This window comes from Carettochelys insculpta, chromosome 6, assembly GCF_033958435.1.
Source record: "Carettochelys insculpta isolate YL-2023 chromosome 6, ASM3395843v1, whole genome shotgun sequence".
Lineage (NCBI taxonomy): Eukaryota > Metazoa > Chordata > Testudines > Carettochelyidae > Carettochelys > Carettochelys insculpta.
The window spans coordinates 69,055,327-69,081,846 of NC_134142.1; the positions used below are offsets into that span (position 1 = coordinate 69,055,327).

Here is a 26,520-nt window from a genome sequence, read left to right on the forward strand (position 1 = left end):
CGGTTTCAATTTGACACTGGAAGCCTATGGCTAGACAGTCATGAGAGGCTGAAAAGTCCTCTCTCTTTTTCTCTGCTATTAGCATGGCTGTGGGGTCTGCGGTTCTGTGTACACCCCTGCTAGCTGCCTTTTTTTTGTGCTATGCTGTGGGTGGGGATCATGCTTGTCTGATAGGACGAGAAACTTCTTTTCAGCCGTTTACATGTTGTGCCAATCCCCATATTTCCTCCCTTCCCTCCCTGAGAGGCACCACGCAGCCTGGAACTTTCCTTCACATGCATCACGGGGAAGCTAGTCTGTAGATAGGGGTTGTGCTTGGATGAGAAACTTCTTTTCAGCCATTTACACTTTGCCCTGACCCCCACATCTCCTCCCTTCTCTTCCACCACTGGTACCATGCGGTTGGGAACTTTCCCACGTGCAGCCACATCACATGGCTTGACCCTGAACCAGTAAAGTGATGTGCTGTGCAAGGTGCCAGGCAGCCAGGGAAAGTCTCCCTGGTCAGTTATGATTTTGGGGTAACAGAAGAAAATACTTTGTCACTAGAATGGCTGTCGTCTGAGAGGAAATTTTTGGATGGGCTTTTGCCAAAGGCTGTAGCCAGGGAGGTCTTTTAGCTGTCTGGCGGAAGTCTCCCTCAGAGGTCATGATTTTCAGGACTGGCTGTAGGTGGGAGTCTCTTAACTGCCTCGGGGATGTCTCCATCAGCAGTCATGATTTTCGGGTGCTGGCTGTAGCCCTAACTGTTTCAGTGATTCATTGCAGTTTCAGTGTAGCACCCGTGTCTACTTAATCATATTCTTCTTCTAAGGGTCTTCTTTTCAAGGAGGCCTAAATCCAGATTCAGGTCCAAACCTAGATCAAAGCCTAGGCACACTGTTCATAGGGGCCGGTGGTGGGTCTTCCTGGGTGGTCATGATTTTCAGGCCTGGCTATAGTCTGGGGTCTTTTAGCTGCCCCACACCGTAACTGTTTCAATGATTCACTGCAGTTTTCAGTGTAGCAGCTGTGTCTACTTAAGAATATTCTTCTTCTGAGGGTCTTCTTTGCCAGGAGGTCTAAATCCAGATCCAAACCTGAAAAGATCCAGTACTTTTGCATCTCGTTTTCAAAAATCTTTTGGTTGGGACAGGTTTACTATTGTCCCCTCCCCTCTTCTCCCCTACTTCTCAATTATAAAAAGCACATCACTTACAAAGGTAAGCGAGACGCTAGTCTGGAAAAAGGGACATTTATTTAACATGGCCAGGGAAAGAGGGGAATGAAATGTGGGAAGATGTCATCAAATACCCACATCTACTTGTGGGGCATTTTTTTGCCATGCCACAACAGTGAAAATAGCCAGACTGCTATGGGGCTCAGGGAACTGTGGGATAGGTTCCCGCAATACACTGCTGCAGCACTCAATTTAAGCTACTAGTGTGTGGCAGCAATAAGTTGATTTTGTGGGGAACAGGTGGAAAGGTGAGGATGCTCAAAATCGAATGGATAAAACCCAGCATTAATAAATCAGTTTTAACAAATTCGATTTTAGCTCATAGTGTAGACGCAGGCAAAGGGAGGGGAGTGAGGGTAATGCAGTCTGGGAGGATGACAGTGGGTGCTATCAGGGCACATTTGGTTAGAAATTCTGTGATGCAGACAACTTAAATGTCTCACTGGGGAAAAGTATCAGAGAGGTAGCCAAGTTAGTCTGTATCTTCAAAAACAACAAGAAGTCCTGTAAAAGCTTATACTCCAAAATATCTGTTAGTCTATAAGGTGCCACAGGACTTCTTGTTGTCATTGGGGAAAGAGACTTCTGCAAAATGGCCATTTGTTTTGAGGGTAATGCATTGTGGGAAGATGATATCACACTCCCACAAGCACTTGTGGGGAATTTTTTCCCACAATGCAGCAGTGAAAAAAACCCAGAATGCAAAGGGGCTCAGGGAACTGTGAGATAGGTTCCCATAGTGCACTGCTGCAACAGTCAAACTTTGCCGATTAACGGGGACACACTAAGTTGACTTTGTGGGCAGGTGCGGACACTATTTGGTTTTATCAGTCAAATTTGTAACAATGGATTTTATAAATTTAGCTTTATTTCTTAGTGTAGACGTACCCTGAGTTGATGTAACAGACCTTAAAGTATCAAACAGCTACAAAACCCTGGTACTACTAGGCAACCTTTCTCCACTATACCTGTTTCCTTCATGCTTGTAAACTGGCAGAGTAAGAAAATGTACAAGGACTTTGGTCTCTCTGCACTTCAAAGACTTGTAAATTGCAATATCCTGCCTGGAGAAAAGAATGGAGTGGAACTGGCTTTGGGTGTGGGGAGGAGAAAGGAAGTGCCTGTGATTTAGAATATAACTGGTATATCCAGCAGGTCTAATTCTTGCCCTATCAGCCTTGACACAATGTGTCCCTTTCCTTCAGCTAGTTTAGATAAACAGGAAAGAAAAAAAAATCACTGTTTGCCAAATGAAAAAGGACCAAACCAGTTAGGAGGAAAATCCTTATTGTCAAATGTTCTAAGGGAGATTTCAAATATACTGTATGAAAACTAGGGGTTTGAAGAATGGCACTGCCACTGCTCCTATGACCTATTCATATAAACACCACCAAAAAGTAGATAGCAGCTTTCTTGAAAATTATGATATAATAAGAATTCTTTGAAGTTCTAAAAGCACATGCTGTCAGAGCCTCTAACTTCTTTGCAAACACTAATTAGTGAGGCCTGTGAAGTTCGTACATATTACTATACCCATTTTGCTGAAAGAGAAAGTGAATCACAGAGGGTTGAAGCAACCAGCCAACATCTCCATGGCATAGCTGAGATTAAAACCCAGAAATCCCACTCCCCGCAGCCTTCCTCTCACCACTGAATTGCATTGCCTTCCTTTATTAAATATTCTTTAATTACACTCGAATGCCTGGACCATATCCAAGAAGTAGATGGAGCCTGGTAAAACAAAGCGTAAGACCTGCTCCTGCCTCTACCTGCCAACCTACTTTCTTGTGGATTTTCTGCTAAAGGTGTGGGTAAGGAAGAATTACTACCACTAAAAAGGGACATTCTGTAGTTGAGGACTGTGAAAAACGCCCCTTATCAATGAGTTTGTCTCTCTGGTCCACAGGTCACAACTGAAAATATAATTCAACCATCACTTCAGAATGATTTCGACTCTCTTGTGTTAGAGAATTCTGTTTAGTAGCTCCCTGAAGAAAATGAGTTAAATTCACTACTGGCGCTAATGAGCACAGCTCCAAAGAAGTCGGGGTAACTCATTTACGCAAGAGGAAAATTTGCCTCAGTGAATTTAATCTTTTATCAAGTATTTGAGCCAGATTTTATCATTTGGATCTTACATATAAATAGGCTGAACAGATTTATTAATTTGGTCTGTTGTCCCACATTTTGTGGAATACATTTTCTCCTTTTATTGGGTTTCTGCCTATTAATAAAATTTAGCAATTTTATAAATTAACTGATTTACTTCCCCCATCCTTCTGAAGTAGATACAGGTTGAACCTTTCTAGTCTGGAACTCTTTCATCCAGCAGCATCTGTAATCCAGCATGGTTTTAGTTAGACAGACAACAATTTATCATGGATGTGGCCAAATTTCCTGTGGTCCCATAAAGTTTGTTTATAGCCCCCAGTCCTGCTTCTGTGTTCTGTGCTGTTATTCAGCTGTAATTTACCCCTAAATGTCTTCTAAGAGTCCAGTAAGCAGTTGAAGTGTTGGAAATGCCATTAGACAATATTGACCTCTGGGGGCCAGCAAATTCTCTTGTTTGGCAATGGTCAGGTCCAAAGGGTGCTGAACTAGAGAGGTTCAACCTGTATTATTAGTTCTAATAATAAGTTAGAGCAGTTAAAGGATTTGTCCAAAGCCATTCCATGAATTGGTAGCAGAGCTATGATAAAAATTCAGGAGCTCCAGGTCTTTATTCATGTCATTTAGCCAACATACCATGCTGCACTCATTTAAGGCAGCTGTGCTGTATGATGCATTCATAGAACCATACAATCATAGAACACTAGACTGGGAGAGACCTTGAGAGGTCATCAAGTCTAGTCCCCTGCCCTCATGGCAGGAACCAGCACCATCTAGACCATCGTCGATAGATGTCTATCTAACCTGCTCTTAAATATCTCCAGTGATGGAGATTCCACAACCTCCCTAGGCAATTTATTCCAGTGTTAACCTCCGTGACAGGGAGTTTTTCCTAACGTTCAACTTCAACCTCCCTTGCTGCAGTTTAATCCCATTGATCCTTGTCCTATCCTCAGAGGCCAAGGAGAACAATTTTTCTCCCTCCTCCTTGTCACCCCCTTTTAAGTACTTGAAAACCGCTATCATGACGCGTCCAAGTCTTCTCTTTTCTAAAGTAAACAAGCCTAGTTCCTTCAGTCTTCCCACATAGCTCATGCTCTTTAGACCTTTAATCATTCTTGTTGCTCTTCACTGGACCTTCTCCAATTTCTCCACATCTTTCTTGAAATGCAGTGACCAGAACTGGACACAATACTCCAATTGAGGCTTAATGAGTGCTGAGTAGAGCAGAAGAATGACTTCCTGTGTCTTGCTCTCAACACTCCTGTTAATGCATCCCAGAATCATGCACTGGTCTTTTAAGAGGTTCATCCATAAAGGACTCACAATTCAGAGGCCTTTGTGAGTGGAAATTGATAGAAATGTATTAATCTGAGGTCCTATTGAACCAAAATTCACACCACAAAGTCATCATTATTATTAATTGGAGAGCTTGTTAGCAGTCTGTGCAGAGGTGCAAAGGACCCTCCCTTTATCATTCTAGCTGGGCCTTCCATAAGCAGGGTTGAGGTATGCTCTTAGAGCAGAGTGAAAAAGTTTCTCTCCCACTGCCTATGCTTTAACTGTTCTGGGGTTAAGAGAGGACTTCCAGGAGCTGTTAAACCAGTACTTTCATTTTCCCTTATCCTTCATTGCCACACACAGCTGGATTCCCACTGGGCTCCTTACATTTCTTCAAGAAGGAGTGGCTGCTGTCTGGGATTCTTGGCTTGTCTCCTCCTGACATCCGCCCCTTGCATCTCTGACCCTATACCTGCTTCCTTTCCTTAAGCTCAATTGACAGCAGTACCTTTGTGGCCACTCCTCTTTGACGCAGTGGCCAACACTGCTCCCAAGGGAGGAGCTTCCCTTGTGAAAGTGGAGGTCAACTAGGTGAGCACTTTCGTTCATGGCCACATAGTCACTCTAAAAATGGAAATAATATGAAAGAATGGAGAGAAAAGAAAATTCAAAGATTAAAATTAAAAGAAAATTCAAAGCCCCAGACAGAAAATGTTTGCCTGGCCGTACAGAGGTTGCTAATTCTGACATTGCACAATCAGTAGGTAGTGTACAAAAAACTGGAGACTGTGGCTCAGAGTCATCCGTTTGTTAATGAATCGGGTTTTGGAAAATAAGCATTGGCACACCATTAAAAATCCCCGCCACATTATTGTAGTAGATTGAACATTTTTCTTCACAAAATCCGACTCCAGAGAGTAACGGAATGGGCTGATGCTCAACACTGAATAGCAGACATTTGTCTGCCATTACAAATTGATTTCTGGTTGGGAGAGGATGAGGGTGGAGAGTTGATCCTGTAGCTGTTTTTTATTAATGCATCATTTGAGACTGGAAATAAGGTTATGCTTTAGTGTTTTGGCTCCTGATAAAAAAGAAAGAGAAACTATGAATTTTGACCAATCTGAGAATTTCAGTTTCTCCCCTCCTGAAAATAACATGACCCATGGCCCATTTTTCAAGCCAAATTTCAATCCTTTCCAGCCAGCTGTCAGGAAACCACAGAAGGTGCTCAAAAGAGCACAAGAAATGGCTGTTTCTAATCTCAAGGAAAAAAAAAGTGAAGGAACAAGGCAGCTACTTATGGCAGAATGTTATTTTTTCTTCAGTCCCTGCCTGCATATTTTCACAACATGTGTACTCTGTTACCCCATCACTTCCCTGTTTTCCTTGGGTAAATATCTCTGCTTTAGCATAAAAAAAGCCCAGAGGTACTACTTGTAAGGGCTGCACTCTCCTGGAAATGTTGTTTTTAAACTGAGCACACACACATCAGATACAATGGACACATTTCAAATTGGGAGTTATTATGGATGCTGCTTTTCGCTTGAACTCTCCAGCTGCTGGAGGGTTCGTAGACAGGATCGTCCTTTGCCAGAGCTTGGGGTTCGTGGTGGGGAAGCATGACAGCCCACTCTGAGAATCCAGAGCATTCGGTTCTTTCCCAGTGCCAAAGATCAATGATGCAGATGGGGCACGTCAAGCCACTCCAACTACTGGGAAGGAAGGAAATCTTCCTGGGTATGGAAAGCACACTCGTGTTGTAAAATCAAATGTAAACCCTCCCCTAATCAAAGAGAAAATAGCTCTGCCACCAAGCTAGCTAGGGGCAACATAGAGGCAGAAAGAGTTACGACTTGATAGCACATTGCTGAGCCCTGATTCATGGCAAAGAACTCACAGATGCCTCTGAGAGACAAAACAAATGTGGCTTTACAGGTCTGGGAAAACCTTGATTTACAAATTCTTTGCAAGGGGGCAATAAATACATTTCTCCCAATACAACAAACACTACGTCATGATTGCCTGCATATCATATAGACAATCTCACCTCTCCACCTGTAGTTAAGTGTGGTCCTCCTGCAGACAGCAGGGTTAGATTACACATGTGATGTACAGGAGGAATAAGCACAGAACTGGGAATTATGATGTTCTGGATCTAATCCTGGTTCTGATACGGACTTTCTCACCCAGATTCCCAGGCCACCTTGCCCAGCCAGCCTGAGTCGCAGGCCGCCCCTTCTCATCATCCCACTTTTGAATCCCTTCTCTTATTCAAGCTTCCTGTCTTGACTGCCAGGTTCCTTCACGATTCTGCCTCTCCCTGTTCATTCACTCTTGTCTTTTAAAACATTACTTTCCTGTCCCCTGTTCCATGAAGAGTGCCGGCCTCAACCACGCACCTACTCCTTACTCCCAGAAGTGTCATACTGTGTTCCAGGTTGCTCTGTCAGGTTTGTGTACTCCTCTTTAACTGATCTCTAAAGCTGCTACCTTCTCCTCTTTCAAATCTCTTCAAGAAACACTTGTGTCACCATGATTCATACAAGAAACTGGCTAACACATGACAGCAGAGCTGAGGAACAGTTGGGGAAAATGGGTATCTACACATTGAAATGACAGAAAATATCAAATATAAATTGATTTGTAAGAAACATACACATCAGATTGTTTCCCTCTTCCCAGCGTTTCATATGCTGTTTGTCTTCTTAGACTGTAAAACAATGGAGTGATTCCATACCACGACTATTTAATAATAATAATAATAATAACAATAAATTTTTCTTCCAATCACATTTGCTTGGAAAAAAACAAAGCTAACACTTCTAGATACTGCAGGGGAGATTCTAGCTGCTGCTGTATGCAGGCTGTAAAGCCAGATCAGCTGGCTACCCAAGTATTCACCTGGTGTGTCAGAATCCTCCTGGCACAGGACTGGTGGAGCTGGCGCTTTGCCATGCCTTTCTACCCCACCACCTGGACATAAAGCATAGAAAGTGTGAAAGTACGTGGCTGAGAATATGGGTGATAGCTGGATACCTCTTGAAGGCAGATGCATGATAGCTCCAGTATTGAGGATGCTCTATCTTGTGCTGGGGGCCAAACTGATTACCCAGCTAATCATAACATTGGAGAGATTAAAGCCACCTTTGCCATCTCCCCTCTGAATCCTGCACGGAGTGGGGCTTGGCTGATACTACAGACTACCTAGAAGTCTTGGTATCTAACAATAGTACTCTACTAGAGACAGAAAAATCCAGCATCATTTGGTTTTTCAAATTTTTGTTATTAGCGCTTAACATTGAAAAGACACAACTGTCTTAAATCAAAATTGACTTCATTCTCTCTCTTATCACAGAACAAAATGAAAAAATCAAAATGTTCCATGTTTGGGAACCAAAGAAGCTCTAAAAAGTTATATAGAGTAGAACCCACAAAGTCTTAAAACAGCTCTCCAGCTCAGAACATGCATTTATGTTTTTATAAAACGCAGTATGCAAAATCTCCAAGCACAGTTAGGAATACAAGCAGCTTACATTTTTATAGGACCATTGATATGGGTCCCACAATGCTTTATAAACTTTACTAACAGATTGAACAAACTAGATCACTTCTGTGGGAAGTATTTTATCCACTGGAAAAGTGCAGCTATCTCTGTAATGAAACATAGCAGTGTTTTATAAGAAAGAAAACCCAGGATCCAATTAAAATTACAGGGTAGATTTAGGACTTGCAGGAGTATGGGGCAACATAGACTATAGGCACCAAATTGAATTTTATTAAAATTAAAAAAGCAATGTAGACAGCTTAGCTAAATAGCAACTAAGGGTAAAAATAATGGGGAGAAAGCTGTAGTATATCTATTTACAAGTATTAGTATCTAACACATTTAAACCCCAAATGGTAGAATACGGCTATGTTTACACCAAGCAAAGTAAGCTGACCCACAGATGCTACAGCAACTGCATAGCTACAATCATCCTATCTGTGCTCAGCTTACTTGGTTATCCCTGAGCAAGGTCAATGGGAGACTTTCTCCCATCGACCTCTCTTATGCCTTGCATCTCGTGAGGAGTACAGGGATTGACTGTGATCCCTAAAAGGTCGATTTTGTGCGTCCCTACTAGCCATGCAAAATTGAACCCCGAAAGATCGACCCTGAGTGGGTCGCTCTTCCTGGATAGTGTATAAGTAGCCTGATAAGTTAACTCCAGGGGTTGAATGTAATTGGGATCATAGCATAAAACTGGGATAAGGGAAACTGTATGTTACAACAATAAAAACTTGTTACTGGTATCAATCAAGAGAATGGACAAAGCAATGGGAAACATACTTCAAGGAACCATTCTGAGATAGCTAGAGGGTATGACTTAGATGATCCAACAGGCTTTTCCATCTACAATTTTGGTGAGTATGTCTGCATTGCAGTTAGCATGGGTGATTGGCAGCTAGGTTAGCCTAATCTCAGTCTTAACAGCCATACTCCAAAACCATACTTGAGTGACTCTGTCTTCACTGGTGCTATAGTCACGTCTACTCCCTCCCAACCCTGCATGTGTCTCTTGGGTTCTATCTGCACTAGAGCCAGAAGGTGTGACTTCCAGTGCAAGCAGACATGCCCATCCTAGTTCTGACCAAGCTAGCAAAAGAGAAGTATAGCTGCAGAGGTGGAAGTGATGGGAGGGGGATTAGGGATAATAGCTGGGTAAGAACCTAGGTTAACTCTTCAGCGCATTTACAATCCAAAAAGCACAATGCCTGGCTGGGATTAATTAAAAAAAGAAAAAACAAAACATTTGTAACATATGCTACCGAGCAGGGCATGCCAGTAAGAAAACACAGCAAGACGAGAACTAGACAACAGATCGCCAAAAGCGGATGTCTGAAATACTGCAATGAAAGTATATGGGCCCAGACTGGAATGCTGCTGCAAGGGCCTGCGGATTTAGAGGATTGCTACTTTTCAGGGTCGTATGTGAGACCTTCCATCAGCATACTTTTTCACTTAAAATTCATGTATTTAGGCTTGAGCAACACAGCCTTGTAATACACAAAGCATGAGTAGCCTAATGAGACCCTTAAAATGGCTTCTTTTTGTCCTTTTCCCAGTCAGTTAAGCTTGGGTCACAGATCACTCTTCTCCAGGCTTGCTGGTCCAATATTTGATCCGCATCCACTCCATCTTCCTGGGCACAGTTAGTCTATAATTTTCTAAGTTGTTCTCTTGTTCTTGGCCCACATGTCCTTGTCTCAAGTGCTTTTCTAATGGAATTTCCTTCATCCTTACTTTGTACAGGCCCATACCACCTCCAACCTCCTCTCTTGCATCTTCTCTCTGATGCCATGGATCTCAGTCTCATGCCTGATAACATCATGCCACACAAGGCACAGCAATGTCACCCCTCTCACCCATCCTCAAACATCTCATTTCAATATCTTCAAGTCTTCTCAGGTGCCTCTCTTTGGTTGCCCAACTCTCTGATCTCCACAGAAAAGCTGGTCTTACTATGGTCTTGCCTGAAATTGACCTCTGAATAAAGGTAGTGGAGGGAATTCAAATATTCAAGGCATCACAAAGCAATTCCCCAAAAGAGTTCTTAGAGTGACCATGTCTACATTTCAAGCAAGCCTTCATGTTCTTTTCCAGCACTGATTTCACAACATTACCTTCCTCCTTTCTGGAAAGGACTAGAGAGAAGAAGGAAAAAAATCCTGAATATGCAACCACAGCTGTTAAGGAACACCCAGAGATTGATAAGACCAATTTGAAAAGGTAAGAGAAAAAATCCTCTCTCAGTCTCACAGCAAACATCACCAAATGCCAGATCGCTCATGCCATAAATGGTAGCTTACTCCACCCTCACAGGACCAAGCAATACTGAAGATGGCTGAGTAACTTGAGTGCTGTGAATCAGTTTTAGAACTTGTAACATAGGAGAAACATTTCTGATTTGTGTGCAGTCATGCCATAGCCATGTCTACATTGCCTGGAAATACCAAGGAATGTTTCCCTTATTTTTGCACGCTATAAAAATTTATTTTCAGAATAGAAATAAGGCTCACCAGACAGTATGCTTCAAGACTATCACAGAGCCTATCATTACTTCTGCAGACATACCCAAGTTGTGCTAACCTACTCCAGAAACACTTTATATCAACCTTTACGATCCCTGACAAAACAAAACAAAACCTAAAACTCTATAACGGCATTGCTCATTGTGCTTTAACCAGGATTTTTCCCAAGTTTAAACTCTGTATCTGAAGCCGTATAGTCTGTACACCAACAAAACGTAGCAGCAGAAATGTAGCACTTTAAATTATTTTGTTAGTCTTTCAAGTGCTACATTTCTGCTGCTTTGCTCTGTATCTGAAGAATTATTTAAAACTAACGCGATCTAATTCAGTTTGCCCATGGCCAGAAGTTTTTCTATCGATGCCTTTTACTGATAACTGCATTTATTAAAGTATCCCTTGCAAGTGCATTTAAATACTACATTACTGCCATTTCAGCCTTCCAGTTCTTAGAATTAAGGTAGTCTCTCCTGCTTGAGTTTAGTTTCTCTACAGTCTACTGTGAGTATTTAGAACAGCACTTGTACACATATCTACAGAGAGCTGACATCATTTGCATCAGTCTCAAAACTCTAAAAAAAGAGACTGAATTTAAAATATGTCTAACTTCAGCTATATTCTTAGACTTAGAACTCTGTGAAACTAGTATTAACTAGTGTAAATCAAACATTGTTCTTACCACCGGTCCCACCCTGCAACTCTTTGCAATCAGGGAATCTAAAATTACCATTTTTACAGCGTCTGCAGCCGAGCCAAGTACAAAACAAGATGAATAGCTGTGACGCACAAGGCAGTGTGTAAAAGTATGCAGCTGGGTCTGTGAACAATATAGGCACTCTGTACTAAAGCTCATCTAATGCCTTTCACAGACCAAAGCAACAACACAAAAAAGGGGGTGGGGGGGAGAGGAAGGAGTGAAAAAATTCCAGTAAGATCACTGAAAACACAGCACAAATCCCAGGCTGCTCTGCTAATGGGCAATTGAAATGACTCACAAAAGGACTAGTAGGGAATTCAATTAATTAGGGACATGGCTGCACTGAGGGAAGGAGGGAAAGAAAAGAATGCTGTGATACAAGAAACTCACTTCTTTCCATTCACTTGAGAAAAGGTCTATAAGAAAATCTCAAGGGAAGAAAAAACTAAGTTCCCCAAGGCAGGGCCCCCTGTTAGGGTACCATTTACAAAGGGAGGCCACAGGAAAATCTTGGATTCATGGAGAGACAAAGGGACAGAACAGCGCATCTCCCGCTCTCTCAGTCCTGTATTTCTAAAGAAAAAGTTCTCAGTGTAAAGGAAGTAAAGGAATAAAATCTGTGAAATCAATCAACTCACGATCTGGACCTGCAGTTGCTAGTACTCATTTACTGAAGAAGTTTGAAGGGAGGAAAGGAAACAGGGAGGGATTCTTTGGCGTATGTTTATTTGATGCTGCTAATGCTCTGCACGCCTGATGTACTCCCCTCTCCTCAAGAAATAATCTGAGGAGGTGGTAGGTTGGGCTGGGAAGAGGGAAGTTGGAATTAAAATGGAGAGAACAGCTGCTTGGCTGGAAGAAGAGAAAAGATGATGTGGGAAAGAAGAGTGAAGTCTGATGGCCAGAGAGATCAACAGAAGTAGAGGAAAAAGGAAAGTGAGAAAAAGGAAGAGGTATGAGGCAATCGGGAGATGAAAGGTGAACTGGGAAAAGGTGCAAGACAGATGGGTGAGAGAGATGAGGAAGAAGGGAAAATAGTGGGAAAAAGAAGAGAGTTAGGGCGGAATGACACATAAAGAAGAATTAGGATATAGTATCACAATCAATTTGCAGTTAAAAATCTGTAATGACTGTTAAACTAAACAGCAGAGTTGATTCAGAGCCCTTTGCTGACAAACACAGAGCACAACCAAAACTTGGAAGCTTAAATTTGCATTAATACTAGAAGTTTAGAAAGTTTTTAAGTACACACATCCTCCAGGCACATATTTAAGTAACACCTAGTGGTGGAGTAATAAGGGAAGAGGACTGGACTGAACTATTGGTAGTTGAGGGGAGCTGGTCAGAAATTTTCCGACAAAACTAAATTGCATCAGAAAATGTCAATTTGTTGGGACAAAATGCTTTGTCAAATCGACTGCAGATCTGACCAACCTTTTGCTGAAACAGGCAGCCTGCCAGAAGAAGCCTGGCAGCCCAGGGAGACTGGGCCTTGGGAACTGCTAGATGTCCTTGCTCTCTAGCACAGATCAAGCCAGCCAAAGGGCCCCTAATTGGAACTGGGACTCCCAGAATCGGCCAGGCTCTTTGTTCCACTTTACTAGCTGTCCAGTAGCTAGTATGAAGTACCGATGGTTACTGTTCGCCTCAATGAACTGATCATCACACCATACAGAGAGCACTCATTAGGCCTCTTGCTCGCAATGTCAATACGCAAGCTAAGGAATGGGTGGCCTGTGGAGGCTTAGTATGCTCACTTTCCTAGGGATCAGGGAAGCACAAGGAAATGGGTGGTGTGCTCCTGTTCGGGGGGTGGTGACAGAATTGCCAGGCCTCTGGGCAAGTGTGTGGGGAGTGGTGGGGGGCACTTGTGCTGTGCTCTGGGAATGGCCAGAGCCTTGGGTGGAAAAGGCAGGGTTATAGGCAGCCAGTCTTGAGCTCTGCCCAGACTGTGCCATACCACTGCCCAGCCTGCCCTTTGTGTGCTGCCAGTGCTCCAGCAGTGGTTTAAAGGGCCAAGGGGCAACTGTCCACCCTGCCCCCCATTAACAGGCCTGTACATCCCCTCCCCACCTTTCAACAGCAGAAAAACATACAAATCAAACCAGAGTTCTCAGCCAGTGAATGGGACTTTAATGTTATCACCATGCTAAAGGAGTTTCAAAGGAGCAAAAGTCTGCGTGAACAGACTATACATATTGAATCAGACCAGGCAGAGAGACAATGTTTTGTACTTAAGATGGGTTGAATGGAGAAGGAGGACACTCACACCAGTTAGGCTATATTAACAGAAATACTTTTCTACTAGAAGAATGGTGGCCACAGAGGGGTATTGCACCAGTTTAAGTTCATTGTTTATTCTACCAATTTAGTTAAATCCGTGAGAAAAGTTAAACACTGACAGAACAGCCTGAGGTAGTTTAGATCTATGCCCCCTCATGACACTACAGAGTGCTGCGCTGTTTAAGATGCCATCTTTTAGCAGAGGCGTAACATGGAGATCCAAACACATGGGATCACTGAAGACCTCACGACTTGTTTGCAAAGGTTAAGTTAACTTTGGTATTCTGGCCAAATCTAAATTTATTCCAGTTTCTAACTGGCTGGGCAGAAATACTCAGGTCAAGGTCAGGGGTTACAGGAATTACACAAAGTGCCCATTCAAAAGCCGTACCTGCTTATAATACAATAAACATCATATAAAAATTATAATACAGCATTTTAAAAGCCAGATGAGTCAGCAAAGCCCTATAGCAAAGTCATGCTAGGTGGCCAGACCCCACTACAAACAATACTCTGTTCTGCATCAAAGCCCATTCTTTACATGCCCTCCCGCTTCAAATGCCTGGTGTGAAACAGACCCAGAAGGTCAACTGCAAATCTGAACTGCCCCCGAAGTTTAATAGGGCTCTATATAATTCTATCTTTTTATTGTGTCTTGATCCAATTACTCCAACAAAAATTACAGGCGAGGCCAACATAACCTTGAGGCTATCTGGATTCATTTTACATCATTTATGTTAGAGGCTTCCCCCCAGCCTATAGATAAAAAATGGTAAATGGAAAAGAATTAGCTTCTCTCCAAAATTAAAATAAATTCCTTGTATCTTTGTAATTAAGTCCCATCCCATATTCAGCCAGCTGAGGGTGGCAAAGAATGACTTTTCTGTATTCCACAATGTCTTTTTCCCTCCATGGCCCTATTCGAAATCCCTTGTATGTATTTAATCACCCATAGCCAAGCCTGGCTAATGAAATGTAGGGCCTTGCCCTGCCCTGCCCCTGTTGCTATTTCTAGTTTGGCTCAGCATGTCCTTTGCTTGATAGTTGCAACAAAACAAATGGGCTTTTCTTCCCCTATGGGGTTTAAAGGTCCTATCGGTGGCTGGTGGTTAGAGTAGGGCCGCTGCAGAATATGGAGTGAATGCTTACAAACACTACTGTGCAAAACGACTGCAAGCACAGAATAGAACACAGCAAAGAAGGCCTAATGGCCTTGCCTTTGCTTTACAGCCTAGCACAGGCTAATGTTCACTCCTGCCCAACTGAGGATATTTTCTGCCTAGAAGATCAGCTTTTAAACAAGGCTAGCCAAACTAGCTACAAGGTTCATTTATGAGGCCTTGATATTGATGGCCCAGTCATGGGTACTTTCCACATCTGAACCTGCTTTTTAAATGTTTTTCTCTTTTGTCCCAGCTGCTCTTGCCTTTTGCCAAGGCAGTAATTTAAAATATGCCTTGCCTTCCTTAGTTTTACCAAATAAGCATGATCCCACCCACAGACCCTTAGGAGACAGGGAGGCTGAGATAGCTCTTTGCCACATGATGTTGCTTGTCGGAATGACTAACAGGAAAATAAGAGGCAGAAATCAGTTTCCAACATGCGACAGTATATGCTAGATGCTATTTTAGCTCATGAAAAGAGGCCTCTGATCTTGTTTGTCTCAATTTTTGCATGCCTACCTTGAAACAACCAGGGTCCAAGTTTCAGAAGTGGTAAATACCCATAAATTCTACTTAAAGCCAATAGGGCAAGGACCATCTTTTCATTCTATATTTATACAGTGCCTAACAAAATGGAGACCTGGTCCATGACTAGGCTCCTATATGCTACTGAAACCCACATAACATAACAAATAAAATTTGCAAATGCTCTGAGGGATCTGAATCAAACCTGTTACTTCAGTTTTATATTCATATAACTCCACTGAAATCAGTGGTACCATAGTACCATAAAACTGGAGTAATACAGCGATAATGTCCAAAATGCCCTGTATTAGGTATTAAAGCTAATCAAAGCAATTAAATAGAAGCAGCTCTTGAAAATTTCTTTCTGAGCTTCTCCCATCCTCGACCCCACCCCCACCATTTGGCACCGGCAGACCTCAAAAGCAATCTTGTGAAAGGAGACACTGGACATAAGAAATATGACTTAAGTCCCTAAAACCAGGTCTCTTATTATTAGCCTCTCTGCATGTGCTGGAACTGACTTCAAAGGAATTAGATCACATTTATGAGTCTGGTTCTTTGTCAGCTTTACTCAAACAGGTTCAAGCTGCAACATTGCACCAAGTGGAAGCAGTAGGCGGTATAGACATTGTTTTGGGGGACATAATGTTAAAAGCATGTTTGCAAGCACTAGAATTCACACAATATTGTCCTGTCATCTTGTATTCAATATTTATCAGAGTTTTTAAAGTCTTCTGTTGGTAAAAGTTTTTAAAAATGATCTTTTCCCACTCTCAATAAGAGAGAGAAACTGTGGGCCATTTTCTACTGTGTTTTTTCCATCACTCTGGCAACAAAAAGGGGCTACAAAACTGCCTTAAACAAACAATGAAAGAGGATTTTCCCTTGGCATTGCCAGGAAATGGGTTTGCTGGGAGCATGGCCACCTGAACTTCAAGCACTCCACTTATCCCACTGATCTAAGGGCTTCTTACAAGGCAGGGTGCACTGGAATAAATTGCCTATGACGGTTGCAGAATCTCCATCACTGGAGATTTTTAAGAAAACGTGAGAGCAAACACCTGTTAGACATGGTCAGAAAATACTTAGTCCTATCTTGAGTATGGAGAGCTGCACTACAAGACCTTTCAAGGACCCTGCTAGTCCCACACTTCTATGATTCTATCTTGATCTGGTCCTGAGTTCTTTCTCTTTGCTAGAGGCCTTGACCAATGCTTGATTGGAAGATTACCAAATGTCATCACAAGGGGCTAAAATCTGAGCTACAGATCTCCATACCCCAGGCACTGGGCAAGAAAGGGACAACAGAAACACAGAAATGTAGAGCTTGAAGGAACCTGCAGAGGTCATCCAGACAGCCCCTGTCATAAAGCAGATCCAAGTAAGTGGAATCCATCTGTGATATGTATCAGAGAGGTAGCCGTGTTAGTCTGTAGCTTCGAGAACAACAAGAAGTCTTGTAGCATCTTACAGACTAACAGATATTTTGGAGCATAAGTTTTCGTGGGTAAAGACCCGCTTCCTTAGGTGGGGGGGTGGTTCCAGAGGGGTATTTAAAGAATGGGGTCCCAGAAAACAGGAGAGGATATGTTTTTGTCTAATCTACTCTTAAAGACCTCCAACAATGAGGTTTCTACAACCTCCCTGGAAGCCTTTCCTGAGCCTAACTACTCTTATAGTTAGATAGTTATTCCTAATATCTAACCTAAATCTCCCTTCTGCATATTAAATCCAGTACTTCTTGTCCTATCTTCTATAGAATAGAACAACTGATCATTATTCCATTTATAACAGCCCTTAACATGTTTGAAGATTAGTAGCAGAGAGGTATCCATGTTAGTCTGTATTCCAACAAAACAAAACAGCAGAAATGTAGCATTTTAAAGACTAACAAAATGATTTATTCGGTGATGAGCTTTCATGGCACAGACCCAAAAGTTTTGTTTTATATTTGAAAATCGATATCAAGTATGTCCCCTCAAACCCTGACTTCTTTTCTCAAGACTAACCACCCCAGTTTTTTAAACTTTCCGCAGAGATAAGGTTTCCCTTTTACTGTTTTTGTTGCTCTCCCCAGACTCTTGTATTTATTCACATCTTTCCTAAAGCGTGACTCCCTGAACTGGACACAATGCTCCAGTTGAGGCTACACATGTGCTGACAATTTCAGGACAATTTACTTTAATTTTTACATATGTCACACCTATTAAAACACCCCAGAATGATATTAGCAATTTTTGCGACTGCATCACATTGCTGACTTATTAAGTTTGTGATTCACTATAGCTTCCAGATCTTATTCAGCAATTTTACCACCTAGCCAGTTATTCCCCCTTTTGTGGATGTGCATGTGATTTGTCCTGCCTAGACATAGTATTTTGTTCTGTCTTTGACTGAATTTCACTTTGTTGGTTTTAGTCGAATTCTCTAATTTGTCAACATCATTTTTAATTCTAGTCCTGTCCTCCAAAGTGCTTGCAATCCCTCCTAGCTTAGTATCATCTGCAAATTTTATAATCAAACTCTCCATTCCATTATCCAAGTAATTAATGAAAATGTTGAATACAGTAGTGCTGAATATTGAGTTCAATATTGAATCTTGAGAGACCTTCTGAATACACCTTTCCAGTTGGACAGTGAACCATTCATAACTACTCTGAGTTTGAGCTTTCAGTCAGTTATGTCTCTTGGTTGGTGTAACTCCTTTTGTCCCTTAGCCCTTCTGATTTTGCCATGACATGCTTGTGCTATTCTTTTGTACTTCTTCACAATTTGTTCATGTTTCCTTTTTTCATAGGGTTCCTTTTTATTTTCAGGTTTTCAGATTATTTAAGAGCTCCTGATAGAGCCATATTGGCCTCTTACTATTTTCCTTCACATTGATAACATTGGCAGTTGTATATTTAATATTAGCTCTTTGAGAAACTGCCAGTTCTCCTGAACTCCTTTGTCCCTTAGATTTTCTTCTCATAGGGCCTTATTATACATTCCCTGAATTCGTTAAGAATGTTATTTTGAAGCCTGTTGTCCTTCGTAATGCTTTCAATCCCTCTTTGCTTAGAATCAAGACATCTATTTTTTCATGACGACTTTCATTCAAATTGTGTCTCAGCTTCAGATTTAGAAACAATTCCTCCCTCTTGGATAGAATCAAGTCTAAAATGGCTGTCCACACCTCCATCTTCTGAAACAAAAAACTGTCCTCAGTGCATTTCAAGAATTTATTAGAAATTTGTGTTTTGCTGTATTACTCCTCCAACAGATGTCTGGGTAGTTAAAGTCCCCCACGACTACCAAGTCTTGTGTTCTGGATAGTTCTTTCATTTGTTATAAAAATGCCTCACCCACCGCCTCTTCCTGATTTGGTGGTCTATAGTAGATACCTAACCTGACATCGTTCCTATTTTTCCCTTTCTATTTTTGCCCAGAGACTTCAACTGGTTTTCTTCTCACCTTCTTCTGGACCTCAGAGCAAGTATGTACATTACTGATATAAAAAACAACACTGCCTTCATTTTACCTTGCCTATTCTTCCTGAACAAGCTATACCTCTCTATACCAATATTCCAGTAATGAAATTTATCCCATTACGTCTCCGTGACATCAGTTAAGGCATTGACTGTTGAATGCTAAGCTGCACCTACCCAGGCAAAACGATAAATTTAACAACCATTAAATCTGACTATGGCTGATCTGACTATGACATAATTTGGCCAGCCAGCATGGATGGGCCAAAGGTCTAAAAATAAAACGTATACTTTTGTACAATTTAGTAGATTGGGCTAACACGTCTGGAGGATTTATTTTTTTATAAAAAGTGTTCTTATAATAAATTTGGCCACTGTCCAGAAAATATATCATAGCCAGTTTTGTCAAAATCAGGTTTAGCTAGGTGTTTTAGTAGTGCAGACACGGTCTTAAAGTACCTCCATTTTCATCTCTTTCTAGCAAAGATTCCTCCATGAGTCCCATTTTGATTTCTTGAGTTTCTCAATTATTTTCTCTGCTGCCTCTTCACTTTGTGTATTTTCTTTCAGCTATTTTCATTGTGTTTCTCTACATACTTATTTCCCTTCTTTTCAACATTATTTTCCCCTGTGAACTCTTCTTGTCCTTGCTTTCCATGTACCCCATCCCTCTGGAACATATTAAGGCCCCAAATTTCTGTCATTCCTAACTTCAACTTCCCCATTCCTTCAACTCACCTCTTCTCTTTCATACTCCAGATTTGATTCGCTCTCTTCTTTTCCACTTCCTTCTTGCCCCCAATGCCCTACCTCTGATTTATCCAACCTGAGTAATGACAGTCAACATAACTAACATTCCCCCTTCAATTTCAACTGGAAATTCCTTCCTTTGCCAACCTAAAAGATCATTGTCAATTGTTGCTGCCAGAGTAGAAGGCCTACTGCATTTCAAGGGCAGGTGAGTGACCACATCTATTTAGTTGGTAAATTGCTTTGGGATCCTCCTGAAAAACTATACAAGCCAGGTCCTCAGCTGCTGTAAACTTATAGAACTGCACTCATTTCAAAGAAGCAACTGTAGAAATGTGGAGTTAAAATGCTGAGCCAGGTAACTTACCATGCAGAAGTGGGTGTGAAATAAGACAGTATAGTCCAGGTGGAACTCTGGGGAAGGACTGGACCCAAACTTAATTAACCGCCTTCTCGCTGTAAAGTAGGCAGGTTGCCAGCCTAGGCTTATGAAGTAAATATTAGCTCAGGCCTAGCCATACCTGCTAACTTGGGTATGAAATACATCATGTTTAGATGTTTTTCTGTGTAAACAGAAGAGCAGCAACACTTGAACTTATCAGCCAGGCAGTAAAGACATGCCACGCTATAATATCTGGGGGTTGGCCTGTCATAGCACTCACAACAATTCCTTAAAGTGAAGTCACTGGCAATACCTTCTGTACAGTGACACCGAGCACTGGGTTATTTGCTGGGCAATGTGCTCTGCAAAAGAAACTACAGGAATTTCTCCATGAACATGCAGTAAAATCCATCGCTGCACTAGTTGCCAGGACAGTATGAGAGAGCATCTCTGAAATGCAATGTAACACAAGAAGGGAAAGTAACAGACAGATAGCTGTGCTAGTCTATATACTATCAGAACAAAAAAGCAGTCCAGTAGCACTTGAAAGACTAACAAAATAATTTATTAGGTGATGAGCTTTCATGGGATAGACCCACTTCTTCAGATCATAGCAAAGTTTCATTTCCCGGGATCTGATAAATACACAGTAGACACTAAAAAGTGTTATTAGAATAATTTCAAGAAACAGTGGCATTTACTCATCTCACAGATTCCCTCACCACATAAGAAAAACGGGTCAGACATTGCTTTGTGACTTGCTCCGAAAGCAGAAAGTTATTTGTAAAGAACTCAAAACTGATAAGAATTCTGTTGGCTCTTTCTGAATAAACGCACCTTTTGAGACGTATTATTTTTACAAAGGCATGCTAGCAACCCAAATATTAATCTGATGTATAATTTATGATAGCCTGGTCAGTTTTGCTTTCTTGTCCCTTTCACGTTCTGGTCTCATGAAACACCACAAGGGTGTTGCAGTGGCATTTCCAGTACTTCATGAAAAGTTTTTAATCCTTAAAAACTGGTTAAAATGACCTTTTAAAAAGTCTGTGCAAATGTGTATATTAATATTCATTCTTTAAAAAAAACCCTTTTGGCCTAAAATAAATTAATCATCTCTCTTTAATCTTTCCAAAAGTGGGACAGCATTCATACCTCATGATCATTTCAAGAAACATCTAAATATGCAAGCTTCTTATTACCTAGTGTCAGCAACTTGGTTAAAGAGCGAAGAATACTGTACAGGTCAGTTTTAACAAACTCTCAGTGAAGCATTGTTTCCTTTTTCTCCCAAGCAAATTGCCCAGATACAGGAGTCTGGTAGATGGGAGCCCCTCTCTGCCATTGCATACCCGTTTGCTTAAATTAAGCCCTTGATGTTTGTCATAATTCAAAAATTCAGCTTCTTCACAGGAGTACAGTTCAAGAGAAACACCCAGCAATGGGGGATGCCTTATAATCTAACTCCTGACTTCTAAACCGAATTTAATTATGTAGGTGGAAATGCAAACACATGAGGGCCCCCCAGCCCTGCTTCTGTCTTCTCTTAGTACCACAATAATGTCTTCAAAGAAAACAAACGCCTCACCACATACGGGCTAGGGCCAAAATAAGCTGCCTCTGCAGATGTAAACACCCGGAAATAAACACATTGTCTCCCCCCTAGCCCCCAATAACATGAGTCAAGCTAAAGGGAAACTGGGCACTGTGCTAGATGCTGCACTTGAAAAGCTTGTCCCTCCAGTCTGGCACAGAATGAACTACTGTTCTTTTTAAAAAATCCCCTGCTCTTAGCAACATTTGTTTTTCTAACTGGTTCCCAGAAACCTCTTGGGGGCTCCAAATGCAGGAAAAGTAATTACTGAATTACCTTGGCCTCAGCCACAATGTCAACCTTGTTAGGCTTGGTCTGTGGAGACAGCCAGATTCAAACAGCTGCTGCTGCTACAGCATTTATTTGATAAGCCTCATAGTTCACTAACATAAACTTGATCCTGCTGACCTGAATGAAGATGAAAAGAATGGGGGGAAGAGGGGCGGAGCAGTCAGATGAGCACATGACTCACTGGCCCAGCAGTATAAGGGCCTCTTTCCCTGCAAGCTTCCATTTCTTCTCTTTCTTGTTTCCCAGCAAGATCTTCAGAGAGTTGGTTTTCCCCCTGCAGTTATGCAAGCAGATGTGGAAGGGGCTAGGATTCCCATGCCATATACAGCTTAACTGACAAGCACAGGATCAATACAGGAATTGTTCTAGCTCTGGTTGCATATGGGGCCTTCCAAAGCGGACAGAATGGCTGCACACACACTTGTTGGCAAGGGGGCATGAATTGAAAGGCTTGCTTACCAACAAAATCCGTTAATTAACAGTAATGGGGGGCGTGGGTAGACATGGGTTGGGAAACACTAAGAGCAACAGATTAGAACAGTTGTGGGAGTGGGAGAGGACATTGACATTTCAGTCTTATTTCCAAATGGGTCTCTTTTACTCGTACAGTAAAGAAAGAGGAAATGAAGTACAGGTCAGTCATGCAGACGCTCATACACTCTTCTCCAGCTGAAGTAGCAGTGCATTGTACCTAAGTGCCAAACTATATTGGGAAGAGACAGAGGAATGAGGGGAATTAGGAGAAAATAATAGGGAAGAATACTCCTAGTGATGTGCTTTGTGTGAAACACACAACACAGACCTGCTGATAGTGGGGAGGAAAACAAAGCCCCAAAAATATCTTGAGTTATGGCTTTCCCCCACAGAGGACTCCCTGCTTACTCTCAGACTCGCTCCCCAAAAAGCAGTGGCCCTTCCCAACATTTCTGAACTTTTACTCCTGTCCCTGTCTACAGGGTGCAGGAGCTTGGCAGCTGCCATCCAGGAAAGGGGTGAGGCCACACTACAGGACTGACCGGATTTGCAAACCCTGCCAGAAATCAGACAGGGAGCATGCCCCTGCATGCTTCCCCTACATCGCCATTGGTGTCAAGCATGTAACTCTCCTGGCTAAAACTAGATTGCTGATTGGCCTGATCTTTTCGCTACACGTAGGGCGTTAGAGCTGCATTACTCGGAAGTCTATGAAAGCACAAGCCTGAATATCTTGGTGTACCTGACTGTTGGCACATCTACTAGACTTTAAAGTGCTACTTGACTGCTTTTTGTTTTGCGATGTGTGTGTGTGTGGTTGCTCTGTAAGGTACGTGTATGGTACTTGGTATGCTGGGAATATGGTTGTGTGAATAGTTCCCTGGTAGGTAACTAGTAACAGAAAAAAACAAAAAAGCAGTCCAGTAGCACTTGAAAGACTAACAAAATAATCTATTAGGTGATGAGTTTTCGTGGGACAGACATACTTCCTCAGACCATAGCCATACCAGAACAGACTCAATATTTAAGGCACAGAGAACCAAAAACAGTAATCAAGGTTGACAAATCAGAAAAATATTATCAAGGGAGCAAATCAGAGAGCAGAGGGGCAGAAACTTGGGGGGGAGGGGAAGACTCCTTGATTAGCTTGATAACTATTTTTGGTTCTCTGTGCTTTAAATATTGAGTCTGTTCTGGTATGGCTATGGTCTGAAGAAGTGGGTCTGTCCCACAAAAGCTCATCACCTAATAAATTATTTTGTTAGTCTTTCAAGTACTACTGGACTGCTTTTTTGTTTTCATAGTATATAGACTAGCATGGCCTTCTCTCTATCACTAGGAACAGATAAGCAGGTTTGGCTAACATCAAAGCCATCCCCAAGCTTTTGTTTAAGCTTGCCAAAAACCTGCAGCACTCTGAACCTTGGTGCATGGGTAAAAATGTTCAAATAATTGTTCCTTTTTACTATTTTTCATATTTCTGCTGCCTCTGGATTTCAGAAACTCTGTTCCTTTTAGGGATGCAGATTGGGAAATGACAAATAACAGGACACAAGCGCTCTCAGTGCAATTCCAGCCCAAGTGGAAATTGAAAACTCACAAGAAAACTTGTCTGAGTGATTTCAATCTGTTGGGGGTAGAGGGCGTCTTTGCTACAATAATAAATAATAATTTTGTAAATTTGAGAGGTCCAGATTAAGTGTGACAGATTATTAAACCTTGAGACCTTCCAATGTTAACCCCTCGCCATCTGGGACCCACAGGATCAGATAGTAGTGCTAAATGTGTTCAGAAAACTGATGACTGTCTGCATGCAGCACATAGTACTTGAGTTCTTTGAAAGCTGTATAACTTTGGTTTAATTTTGGTTGTTGGGTTTAGTGTGGTGCTGGGTGGCATTGGTGGCCTCTGATGTACAGGAGGTCAGACTAGATAATCCCTTCTGGCCTTAAACTCATGTTATGATTCAGATTACTACTGAAAGGGCAGACGGTTCAGCAACTTTTGCTTTTCCATATTTGTCTGTACAGCTCACCAGGATTGGTACCATAAAACTAACAGCCGCTAAGTCAAACAAACAAAAATACCTCACCGGCCCAGGAGCTGGGTGTCTATAGAGGTCTCCACTTCACAAATGTGATAAGATACAATATAGGACAACTAACTGACTTCAACCCAGGCTAAGAAATCTATTGTTTGACTGCTTAGGAGAACAAAAACCTACAAGCACTAGCCTACAAAATCTTGGAAGCAGTCAGTGACTGACAGATACAACCAACCAGGTGAAAATGAAGCCTGGTCTGCCAACTTAGTTTAATTGAAAATTCAACTGAATGACAGAAGAAAGGTAAAATTTGTTCATACGAGCTGCCATATTTCTGAATTCTTCTTTCTCAGGATCCAACCAACCAACCCCCTGTCAAGCAGAAGGATCAGATGGGGGAAAAATCTCATTGTGCAATCTTCTATCCCCATCAAGCAGTGAGATTTTAGAGGAATGGGACAATCTGTGGTATGTTCTCCACATCCAGACCCAGGACCTAAGGGGAAGCCTTCAGACTCTGGGGGCCTTGCAGTTGCTTCATTGCTTACAGATGGTATATTCATCTTGAGCAGGCTTCTTTTAAGGAAGACTTACAAAAATGGAATTTGCAAGATACTGTGATGAGAGATAAAACTCCTCCCCCAATGGAATTCTGTAGATACGACAAATTATGGAATTCTCTTGTGCACTGTTTTTCCCGCTTGCTGTTAATAAAGGCAATGGATTGCTCTGGGTGTTTACACATGCATCACACAGCAGCTTCCCTCCATGACAACCTAAAAATATTCCTCTCTCCAAAACACACAAGTATACCACATGACAGAAGCCGCTTGGGAGAGTTTGTATCTAAGGTTAATGCACTGCTGAAACCATCAAAAAGGAATATATTTGAAGCAGCTAGCTTGAACTGTCTGTTACATACATGAAGCACAATGCGGGGAGCTCAAGTTGATAGCTCACCAGTTTGTTCTGAATAACACTTAACTGTAGGCTGCAACAAGGCGAACAAGAACCACCGGTGGGTGACCTAATGTGCAACTCATTCAGAGCATACCCGAGCGAACATCCATCTGTTCACAATGGATATTTCTGCCTAAAGAAAAAATACCACACTTCAGATTCTTAAAATAAATCCTCCCCGAAGGCGCCACTTCCTCTTCTGTTAACAGTCACCAAACCAGGAGAGTGGCACTCACTCTCAGTCACATGAGTGCATGGGTGTGTGAGAGCATTTAGCTGCAGCAGCTGTACGTACATATGCTAATGTATGCTTGTGTCAGAGACTGAGCTCCTGAGAGTATAATTTCTCTCTCCTGCTTGCTCTAATTTTTTTTAAAGATAATTTTGTGTTAGTGAAAAACAGCAGACTGTGAATTTTGGACACTGAAATCCATTATTTATCCTCAGAATACATACAGTATGGACAACAGCAGTGCAAGAGTCCGTCACATCAGTTCCAGCCAATGCACCTAAGCACTGACCTCTTGGGTACCAGGTGTTCATTCTGCATGGAAGCCCACTGAAGCCACCTGTACTGAGACATAGTCATGACCTTTCTGTTCTATCATAGCCACAGGAATCTCCAGGACCAAGATATGACAGCATCTCTTCCATTATACTGCAGCCAGGGGTCAAGGTGGGCTGGCTCATGGCAATCCCCTACTTCTTTCATTGTTGCATTTTGTGCTCTCAAATTTCAGCTTTCATTTAAATTTAATGCAATGAAGTTCTCTGCTCCAAAACAATCCCTTTAAACCATTTAATTACAGGCACCAAACTCACTCAGACCTCCAGAATAGGAATCCAGTTGTTTGTCAATGAGGGCCAAACCGCTAAAGCTGGCTTACACAGCACTACACATGCTTTATGTTTGGTAAATTAGCTTTAGGAAGAGAATCAAAATTAATTAAAACCACATGAAGATCCACTCCCTCTCCTCCCCCTGAATCCCCCATCAAGAGACAGAGGCCAGTTCAGTCTAATTTAGTCCAATGTTTTTGTTTCCTAAAGTCTCAGTGTTGGGTTTAGTCCATTAATAGGCTGCAGCTGATTTTAATCTAGACGAGCTCAAGTCTTCTCTCCCTTTTGGTTTGAAAAAAGATTAAAAATTGTGTATTATATAAATAGAGGAAAATGAAAAAAGATACCAGAACAAGTAAGAAATCTGCT

The 26,520-nt window shown here is 41.8% G+C and overlaps 1 protein-coding gene across 2 annotated transcripts in view; it reads right to left on the reverse strand.

The window, feature by feature from the left end:
* RAD51B (RAD51 paralog B) overlaps positions 1 to 26,520 on the reverse strand; it is a 620,032-nt gene that overhangs the window by 123,419 nt on the left and 470,093 nt on the right. The gene's annotated exons all lie outside the window — the stretch shown is intronic.